This window comes from Microtus ochrogaster, chromosome 2, assembly GCF_000317375.1.
Source record: "Microtus ochrogaster isolate Prairie Vole_2 chromosome 2, MicOch1.0, whole genome shotgun sequence".
NCBI lineage: Eukaryota > Metazoa > Chordata > Mammalia > Rodentia > Cricetidae > Microtus > Microtus ochrogaster.
In genome coordinates this window covers 4,055,111-4,066,486 of record NC_022010.1, presented here as the reverse complement: position 1 = coordinate 4,066,486, position 11,376 = coordinate 4,055,111, and positions in this window count along the sequence as shown.

The window sequence follows — 11,376 nt, the reverse complement described above, 5'->3', positions numbered from 1 at the left end:
CTTGTTGGCTCAGCCCTCGGGAGACAGAGGCAGGTAGATCCCTGAGCTTGCTGGCCACCCAGCCTAGAGTAAGTTCCAGGCCAAAAAGAAAGCCTGCCTCAGAGCACAAGGTGAAGGGCATCTGAAGAATGACAATGATGTCCACTAGTCTCTGCACACACGTGCACTTGTGTTGCTGGATCCTAGTGTCTTCCTTGGGGGAGGGGGGTGAGAAGGCGCAGTGTCAATGTCTTAGACTCTGGGAGTCAGGTAGAAGGTATACAGCAGACTCATTGTTTATTTAACAATGGGGGAAATGTATAAACCCTCCCAGCACCCAGGTGTTCTGATCCGTTGACAGTTGACATCATTTGGTCATCCCTCATTGGCTCTGCATGATCAGGACCTTTGACAGCACCAGACAGATTCCAGGTTTGCTCCTTTTGGCTTGGTAGGCTTCTCTATGAACTGGCAAATAAGGGGCCTCAGGTGCTTTACAGTCTCGTTTATCCATTCCACTCTTTCAGTGTCTGGACAATGAGTCCGAGTGGGCAGATAGCAGGCACCCCCCCCCCCCCGCTCACTCCTTGTCCTCCAACAGTGCCAGCACAGAGCACGGGTGTCTGACCTTGAGGCTAGGCTCCTGCAGCACCCGGCTGAAGATCAGCCCCAGGTAGCTGAGGGTACACACCCAGCAGCAGCAACACAAGGCTGTGACCACTGCTACATCCACCCACCAGCTGCTGAGAATCAAAGTGGACCAGGAGCTGAGGGGACACACCAGAGCAGCCAGCTGCAGCCTCTTTCTGCCAGCCAGGCCCAAGCTCCCTCTGCTCAGACCACCTCTGAAATCCTAGAAGGCACACGCAGAAGCAGCAACCATCCTTGATGGCTCCAGTTGGTTCAGACCCCTGGGGTGGCTCAGGCTTTGGACCCTGGGACTCCAGCTTTACCAGTGATGTGCTTCCAAAGCCTGAGGTGAGCCCCAGGCCCCCTCCATGCACTGCTGCGGTCTTCAGAGTCCGTTGTGCGGGGCTATAGCATGGAGACTACTTCCTCTTTTCCAGCTGCCCAGCCACAGATAACTATCTCAATTAAACACTTCTTGGACTATTAGCTCAGGCTTCTTATTAATTAACTCTTACATCTTAAATTAGCCCACTTCTATTAATCTGTGTATTGTCATGAGGCTGTGGCTTACTGTTAAGGATCCGGCGTCTTTCTCTTTCATCAGCTACATGGCATCTCCCTAACTCTGCCTACTCTTTCTCTATATGTCTGTTCAGATTTCCCACCTGGCTATATTCTGCTCTGCTATAGGCCCAAAGCAGCTTTCTTTATTAACCAATGGTAATAAAACATATTCACAGCATACAGAGGAGAATCCAACATCACAGGGTCACAGATCTATCAGGAGCACCTGGAAGGCCAGAAGTGCCAGAAGAAGCAGGCCACTCAAATGACAGGCACACAGCCCAGCAGAGGTCCAAGAGGGGCCCAGAGCCTTTGTTGCATTCCGTGTGCTGTGTCCTACACTGGGGCGGATGCCTATGCTGCTCACATAAGGGGAACCAGGCACCAGAAGGTCTCCACGTGGCACACCAGGCTAGGGAAGCCTACTACCTCCAAGCCCAAACCTCAGAGTGTCACCAACACCAGAGGCTCAGGCAGTGCCCTGAGGCTTCAGTCAAGCAGGAAGCTTGCACCAATCACAGCTCACACACCTCAGGCCTGGCCAGCACCGGCCTCATCTCCCATGCTGCCACGCAGCTCTTTTCTCCCTGCTGAGGCCAATGCTGCACTCCCACAGAGGGTCACTCTGCGCCAAGTGTCAGCACCCTCTGAGGGGCACAGCAGGAGAGCAACAGTCAACAGGGGTGGGAAACTGTATCGGACTTTTATGACTCCCGACAAGGGATGGTATTCAGGAGCCAAGACTTGGGTCAGCCCTTATATGGAGATCTCAGGCAAACCGAAACAAAAAAGGTGTGCCTTCCTAACCGGATGAGCAGACAAACATGACAGACAACACAAAAGAAGGAAAAGATGGTGGTCCCAGCGCTTATCTGCCGAAGGGACCAAGGGGCGTTGTCACCAAAAATACACTGTCTTGAGGACACCGCTCAGCAGTGTGAGGAAAGGAAGATGACTAGAACCTGTTCCGGGAAAAACACAAAAGTTACAGCTACAGCAACAACAACAACAAAAGAACTCTAATCAGATGACCTCAACACCTGTGTTAGAAGTCCCTGTTCTGGGTGCCAGATGTTGCTGGCCCCTACGTCTTCCTCGGGGGAGGGGGTGAGAAGGCGCAGTGTAATATCTCAGACACTGGGAGTCAGGTAGAAGACATACAGCACGCTCATGTATTTAGCCCTCCCAGCACCCAGGCGTTCTGATCCATTGACAGCTGCCATTGCTAATTGCTCCTCACTGGTAGGCACGACCAGGACCTCTGACAGCGCCTGTTGCTAGACACTCAGGAAATAGGTTGTCCCTCATTGGCTAGGCATTATCAGGACTTGTGACATCGCCAGGTAGACTCCAGGTTTGCTCCTCTTGGCCTGGTAAACCTTAACTTCCTACATACTTGCACACATAAAAACCAAAAGCAAAACCACTCTATAGGTATAAGATTTTTCTTTTAAAAAAAAAAAAAGACTGGGCTGGGGCCTTGGCTCAGTGGTAGAATGCTTGCCAAATGAGGAAAGCCTAGGTTCTATGCCCATGTGGCACACAGGCATAAATTACTTTAGATACGCGAATCCACATTACTTCCTAGAACAATCGAGAGTTAATCAGCTCACTGGGTGCTAGAAGCAGCCTCCAGTCCTCACCTCTGGTTTCTAGTTGGTATCAGTCAGCAAAGGCTGCTGGGAACATTAGGGGTGATGCTTCTCCTTGCTTAAAACAAACAAGGGTCTGAATCACAGGAACACCTTACCCTGTGTCTCCTCAGAGAAGCCCGTCCACTCTACACCTATGTCCATGCTGTGGGTATTTCAAAGATGACATTTTTAAAGGACACTAAAGAGTTGATTTGTACCACTGGCAAATCAAATCTAAGAACACATCAGAACCATCACCCACCATGATCAAGTCGGCTTCATTCCAGAGATGCAGAGATGGTTCAAAATACGAAAATCTGTCAACATAATCCACCATATAAACAAACTGAAAAATAAAAACCACATGATCATCTTATTAGATGCTGAGAAAGCTTTTGACAAAATACAACATCCCTTCATGATAAAGGTCTTGGAGAGAGCAGGGATGCAAGGAACATACCTAAACATAATAAAGGCAATATACAGCAAGTCAACAGCCAACATCAAACTAAATGGAGAGAAAGTCACAGTGATCCCACTGAAATCAGGAACAAGATAAGGTTGTCCACTCTTTCCATATCTAGTCAATATAGTTTCTGAGGTCCTAGTTAGAGCAATAAGACAACAAAAAGAGATCAAGGGGATACAAATCAAAAAAGAAGTCAAAATCCCAGCAAAATTCCTCACAGACCTCAAAAGAACAGTACTCAACTTCATATAAAACCCCAGGATAGCCAAAGCAATCCTGTACAATAAAGGAATTTCTGGAGGCATCACAATCCTTGACTTCAAACTCTACTACAAAGCTACAGTACTGAAAGCAGCCTGGTATTGACATAAAAATAGACAGGAGGACCAATGGAACCGAATTGAAGATCCAGATATTAATCCACACACTTTCGAACATCGGATTTTTGACAAAGAAGCAAAAAATATCAAATGGAAAAAAGAAAGCATATTTAACAAATGGTGCTGGCATAACTGGATATCAACATGTAGAAGAACAAAAATAGGTCCATATCTATCACAAAACTCAAGTCCAAATGGATCAAAGACCTCAACATAAAGCCAGCCACACTAAACGTCATAGAAGAGAAAGTGGGAAGTATACTTGAACGCATTGGCATAGGAGATCACTTCCTAAATATAACCCCAGCAGCATAGACACTGAGAAAAACAGTTAATAAGTGGGACCTCCTGAAACTGAAAAGCTTCTGTAAAGCAAAGGACACAGTCAACAAGACAAAACAACAGCCTATAGAATGGGAAAAGATCTTCATCAACCCCACATCAGACAGAGGTCTGATCTCCAAAATATACAAAGTTTGAACTCAAGAAATTGGTCATCAAAAGAACACATAATCCAATAAAAAATGGGGTACAGATCTAAAGAGAACTCTCAACAGAGGAATCTAAAATGGCTGAAAGACACTTAAGGAAATGCTCAACATCCTTAGTCATCAGAGAAATGCAAATCAAAACAATTCTGAGATTCCATCTTACAACTTGGCCAAGATCAAAAACACTCATGACAACTTATGCTGGAGAGGTTGTGGGGTAAAGGGAACACTCCTGCATTGCTGGTGGGAGTGCAAGCTGGTACAACCCCTCTGGATGTCAGTGTGGTGATTTCTCAGAAAATTAGAAAACAACCTTCCTCAAGACCCAGCAATACCACTTTTGGGTATATACCCAAAGGATGCTCAACTATGCCACAAGGACATGTGCTCAACTATGTTCACAGTAGCATTATTTGTCAATAGCCAGAAACTGGAAACAACCTAAATGCCCGTTGACTGAAGAATGGATAAGGAAAAATATGGTACATTTACATAATGGAGTACTACACAGCAGAAAAAATATCAACATCTTGAAATTTGCAAGCAAATGGATGGAGCTAGAAAACATCATTTGAGTGAGGTAAGCCAGACCCAGAAAGATAATTATCATATGTACTCACTCATAAGTGATTTTTAAACATAAAACAAAGAAAACCAGCCTACAAATCACAATCCCAGAGAACTTAGACAACAATGAGGACCCTAAGAGAGACATACATGGATCTAATCAACATGGGAAGTAGAAAAAGACAAGTTCTCCTGAGTAAATTGGAAGCATGGGGACCATGGGAGAGGGTTGAAGGGGAGGGGAGAGGAAGGGAAGTGAGCAGAGAAAAATGTGGAGCTCAATAAAAATCAATAATAAAAAAAGAGAGTTGATTGTACCAGGCCTTTTCTTTCAGGTCACCAAACAGTTCCCAAACCATGACAGAGAGACTTGCTAGCTTTGAAAGCTTGGCCTATCTTAGGCTCATCTCTGGTTCTTTTACCTTAAATTAACCTGTTTCTCTTTATCTACCCTTGCCTCGGGGTTTTTACTTCTCTTTCCTTCTATATATCTTTTCACTGCTTCTTGTGTCTGGTTGGCTGGTAGCTGCCTGGCTTCTGGCCCTGGGTGTCTTTCTTTCCCCTTCTCTCATTTTTCTTTCCCCTCTTCCGTCAAGACTAGATTTCTCCTCCTATTTATTCTCTGCCCACCAGCCCCACCTATCCTTTCTCTGCCTAGCTATTGGCCAGTCAGCTTTTTATTAGACCAATCAGGTGCCTTAGGCAGGCAAGGAGAAACAGATGCAATGCATCTTTACATGATTAAACACACATCCTTATATTGTTAAACAAATACAGCATAAATAAATGTAACACACCTTTACAAGTAATATTCTACAACATAAACCAATAGATCTTTGCCCAGTTAAAATAATATTCTGCAAGAGTTGATCTCACAGAAGCAGAGGTTTGAAAAGTGCAGGGAGTGGGTGTAGACAGGCGCCAATGGGCTCAGGGTGTTAGATAGGAGGGGTAGCTCTGGGGTCCCCACAACACCTTAAGACTCACATGGTGTGCTTTGGAAAGTAGGGAATAGGAGGAATTTTGAGTGTTTTCATCAGGAAGAAATTTTTAAAAAAAGTTTGAGATGACAAATATGCCAATTGCCCTCATGGCATCATCACACAAGGCACTCGGTAGTAAAATGCTTCACTGTACTTCCAAGACACTGTGATTACATAGCAGTTTTAAAGTAAAGCGCCTCAAAGCTGCAGCTCTGGGGGATCTGGCGCCCCCTCATGGCCTCCGTGGGTACTGCATACAGTGCACATAAACTCATGTTGCAAGCGTACCTGTGCATGTGTGTTTGTGTGTGTGTATGTGTGTGGCACAAATAAAAAAACAAAGAAACAAACCTTTTAAAACAGGAAAATGATGAATAAGCATGCAGCTGCATGAGCTGTTAGGGAGGTATATACAGAATGGGGGTGCAAAGGTCACCTGGACACCTCCCCCACAAAACATTTTCCTTTGCTCAACCAAGTCAAGCATTTCTTGACCCAGCAGAAAATACAGATTATGGTGACCTGCAGTGACGTCTACTGCTAAATTAGGCCCTGAAGGAAATTTGCATATAAATATATGCATTAAAATCTGAGCTGGAGTCCAGTGCAGTGGGTGATAGGTAACCTCAACAGGAGGGGAATGAGGGGGTGATCCAGACTGTAGGGGCAGGGAGCTCTCTTTCTGCCAGCCCAGAGGGCAAGGGGGAGATTCCTGTATGACAGCCCTTGCTCTGTTGGCCACAGGTTTGGGTGTACACACTGGCCTTGCACATGAGGTTTGTGTGGGGGCCTGACCCCAGGATGAGGCGCCTCACATCCTGCCCTGCTTAGGCTCACTGGGAGGAAGAAGGAGGAACTGACCAGCAGCCTCATAGCCAGTGGTACTTTAGAGGAGGTGTAGGGGAGGTTGGGGTTGGAGATGCCTGCTGGGCCTGATGCTGTTCTCAGTATCTGGAGAGACCAAGTGCAAAGGGGCTGTCTCAGTCACTGTTCTGTTGCTGTGAAGAGATGCCATGACCTCAGCAACTCATAAAAGAAAGCATTTAATTTAGGCTTGTTTATTCCAGAGATATAGTCCATGATCTTCATGGCAGAGCACATGGCAGCACGCAGGCAGACATGGTGCTGGAGAAGTAGCTGAGAGTTCTACAGCAGGCAGGAGGGACAGAGAGAGAGACTCTGGGTCGGGCTTGAGCATTTAAAAACCCAAAGCCCACCCCTGTGACATGCTTCCTCCAATAAAGCTACACCTCCTAATCTCTGTCAAGTAGCGCCACCCCCTGAGGACTAAACATTCTAATCTGTGAGTCTGTGGAGGCCATTCTTATTCAAACCACCACAGGGAAATTTTTGGGTCACGAGACACACAGGGCTAATTTTTAGGAACCACATCCAGCACACACCGAAGGAAAAAAACATCACTAGGAGCCACTAACATAATACTATGATAAATACTTTAATCTGACAAATTGCTTAATTCTGGAATTTTCCATTTGATATTTTCAAACAGAGGTTGACTATGGGTAACTGAAACCAAAGGAGAGAAAACTGCAGTAAGGGAGTGATGTTTAAACTCTGTACAATAACTTGTCATCTAAGGAATTATGGCCAGGAGCTGGGCAGATGGCTCAGTGGATAAAGGACTGCATGCAAGCATGAGGAACTGAGTTCAAATCCCAGACACTGTGTAAAGTTGGGTGTGGTATTGTATGTCTGTATGTCTGTGTTCCTTCAGCGAGATGGGAGGCACAGACAGAAGAGCCCACTGCAGCGCATAGGCCAACTAGCCTGGTGCACATGGCAATCAACAACAGACAAGGACAGACACCCAAGGTTGTCCTCTGGCATCCACACACTTATTGTGGTACACACATTCCATGATCATACAAACAAAACACATGTCACTTATACACACACACACACCATGCAATGCCACCAAACCTGCCATATGGGGGATCAGATCTCCAACGCCATGAGGCTGAGCATGCGTGTGAGGGATTCACCACCATCCCACGTCAGAGCAGGAAGAACACACTCGACAAAGCCAGCCATGACATTAGAGCACCTGTTCTGTCCAGTTCCCTGAGGAAGCAAAGTGACCAAAAGCGTTTCTTGAGTCTCTTCGTCCGTGTGGTCTCTCTAACAGGGGCCCTCGTCACCAAGGAGTCTCAGACGTTGTGTCTGAGTGTTTGGCAAAGTATGTGGGAATCTTGGGGTCTTACTCATGGTCAAACTCAAAACTCTCACCTGAGTGGACAGTAGTCCCACAGTGGTCAGAGAAGGTCCGGCGTCTGTCTGGGGACAGAGGGATTACAAACAAGAAGTTTGAAGATACACATCATGTAGTCAAAATGGGGCTCCTTTACTATCACCCTGCTCTTTGCGGGGACAGCTGTCTTTTGAAAACAGAGCTTAGGTACAAGTGAAGAGAATTGGATTATGCAAATTAGGCCAGTCTCAGAAGTATGTGGCGTTTTCTCCTATCTACATTTTATATAGGTCCACAGATGGGGAGAAAACACAAAATCACATTATGTGTTTGATACGAAAGCACATGAAATGTCCAGGGAACAAAGAGGATTAATGGATGGGGGGACAAAAAAGATGTGGGAGATGCATTTAATATATAATGCATGCCTGCATGAAAACTCGAAAGAAGCAACAAATGGGGCTAGAAACAGTTCAGTGGTTCAGAGCACCAGCTGCTCTCGTGGAGGACCTGGGTTCAATTCCTGGTACCACATGGCGGTTCACACCCAACTAGAATCCCAGGTGTTAGGAATCTCACGCCCTCTTCTGGCCTCTGTGGGCACTGCATACATGTGGTACACAGACATAAAAGCAGGCAAAATACCCAAACATATAAAACATTTTTTTTTGGTTTTTTTGAGACAGAGTTTCTCTGTAGTTTTGGAACCTATCCTGAATCTTGCTCTGTAGACCAGGCTGACCTCGAAGTCATAGAGATCCACCTGCCTCTGCCTCCCGAGTGTTGGGATTAGAGGCATGTGCCACCACTGCTCCACTAAAATAATTATTTTTAAATAAAGAAAAAATTACTAAAAGAAATTAGATCATATATTTAATAATGCTTTTATATATTTAATCATAAAATTATTTGCTCTCTTCAATGATTTAGATGTTTTAATTACAGAATATTAATATTTAGCTTCATTAAGTATTTTAAATAAATATTGAAACAAATAAATATTTTAACTAATAGGGTAATGATGTTGGGAAAACTCAAAGCTCTTAGTAGAGGGAAAGCCGAGCAAGGTGGCACACTTGCGGTGCTACACTGGAGAGGCGGAGGTAGGGGACTGGAGCCCGAGAGCAGCCCGGACTACAAGGACTACACGGAGACCCCGTCTCTGGGCAAACAAACAAACAAGTGGCTGTGGCTTCTCTGAACTGGATTTACTGGTTCTGCTGGCACTGCTGGGTGTGCCATCAGAAGGAGTCTGTGGTGCTGGGAAAGTCACTTGTTTTGAAGCTAATTAGCGCCGAAAATGGGTTCCTGTCAACAACGAAGTTTGAGTCAGCCCACGATGCCACGCCCACAGGCACATCTAAATGATACTTAATTGAGCAATCTGTCCGACTGCCCAGGGTTGTGATATTCCTGAGTTCTCAAACAGTGGCTGAGACTGCCTGGAAGCCCACGTCTCTGGACACAGACACGGGCCAGTCCCACGCTGAGTGACGACGGAGCAGAGTTCTCAGAAGTCCCCACTGCAATTTCACTTTGAGCTCCCAAGCAGCGAATACCCAGGCATGATCTGCATGCTGTTTCCTTCCAGAACAATGGGCCCAATTAAAAATAACGAGGCCTGGCTCCAGCCACCAGACCCAATTAGAGGAATGAGGGCCATGGCTCCTGAAGTCCCTTCGTTTGCCTCTGACAGACGAACTGGGGCAGGGATCTTGGTAGGGGTCACTGGGGGAGGCCCAACAACAAAGTGTGGGTCAGTCACGCTTCACAAGCCCTGATGACTCCAGTTATTAAACAGGGAAATAGGAAGTCCTCTGGCTCGCAGATCCCTGGAGTCACCCCACAAGGCATGTACCCCTCGGTCTCCGGCACCCTGCTGCACCCAGAAGCATACGGCCAGATGGCGTCTGCACCACGAAGACTTCTAAATAACGAGAATGTCATCTAAAGCTCCGACTAGGTTAGGGAGGTGGAGACGCCGATGGCCGCTCTGTTCACTGCACATGGGCTGTGTGCCAGGGCCTGCGCTATCAATATATGCACGCTTAGTAATGTCAGTTAAGGACTCCCGGAGACTGGGGGGGGGGGTGCGCAGGGAAGGTGTGAGCCTGGCTGGTGTGAGGCTCAGGGCTCCTCTGTAGCATCCCAGTACCAACCCTGAGCCTGAGCCCCCAGCACCTTTTCCTGGTAAGCAAACACTACAATTGTTATATCATTTACTAAAAAAAAAAAAAAAAAAAAAAAAAAAAAACTGTCCTGGGAAAAATCCCCAAATTGACCATTTTTAAAAATGAGATATGATATAGCGTAGGCTGTCTTTGAACTTGTCACGCTCCTGCCTCAGCCTCCGGAGTGCGAGGGCCATAGGCCGGCTCTGCCATGCCCGCCTGGCAACACCATTATTTTCAGGAATCTTACACATGTGTCCAATGGAGCAGCGGAGTGAGCTCAGCCTGTAAGTCTGAAACATCAGTCTAGCTCACAGTGAGATCCCTCTTGTCCTTCCCGCAGCCTTCCGAAGTCACACAAGCCACCGTTCTGTTTCTCGTGGCACTGACAGTTTGTTATGATTATTTCTGTGGCTGTCTCACTGCAGTGAACATAGTGTCCTCACGGGTTATCCCCGTCACCACATAGAACAGCGATCTCTTTCCAGAGCCCACATGCCACGCCATATCTCGTTTATTCAGCCATCCGGCCATAGATACCTAGGTCCCCTCCACCTCTGGGCTGCTGTGATGTTGCTGTATGCACGGACAGGTGTCTGCTCTTGTTCCTGCTTTCTGAGCCTTAGGGTTTGCACTGGGTCAATTCAATTCTTTGATTTCTCAATTAACCATGCTTTGCAGTAACTTTGGAATACAGCGAGCTGCAAGGCTAGTGTTGAGTTTCCATGCATCCCCGCCCACCCATTTGACAATACACAATGTGTTTTGCTCAACTAAGAAGCCAATGTTGGCATGTCCTATTTTGGCTTTTAAGATTTTGAGACAGGGTCCCACTGTGTAGCCCACACTGTCATCCTCCTGCCTCTGCCTCCCAAGTGCTGGTTATACAGGCACATTTATTTAAGCTCTGCTATTTCTCATCAATATCTTCTTCCTACTGCAAGATCCGGGACCATATTGCTCATAGTTGACAGCTGCCCCATGCCCTCTGGGGTGGGGTCATTGCACATCTGTTCTCCATGGCCTGAGTGTTGAAGGAGAAGCACTCCGTGGGTTGGTATGCTGAGGTCTTTCTCAGGAGCAGGCTGGGGTTGGGGATCTCGAGAAATGACAGCTCATCCACAGAGGTGACAACCATACAGGTGGTAAGGAGACCATATAGGGTTGGAGCAGGGTTCTGTTCTTGTCTTTACAGGAAAATACACATCTTCAAAAAGTCAAGAGACCCTGGATGTTTGGATGCTGAAAGAGAAAATAACTATCCCCAAAGGATCACTAAACAAAGAGGAATATGACTTA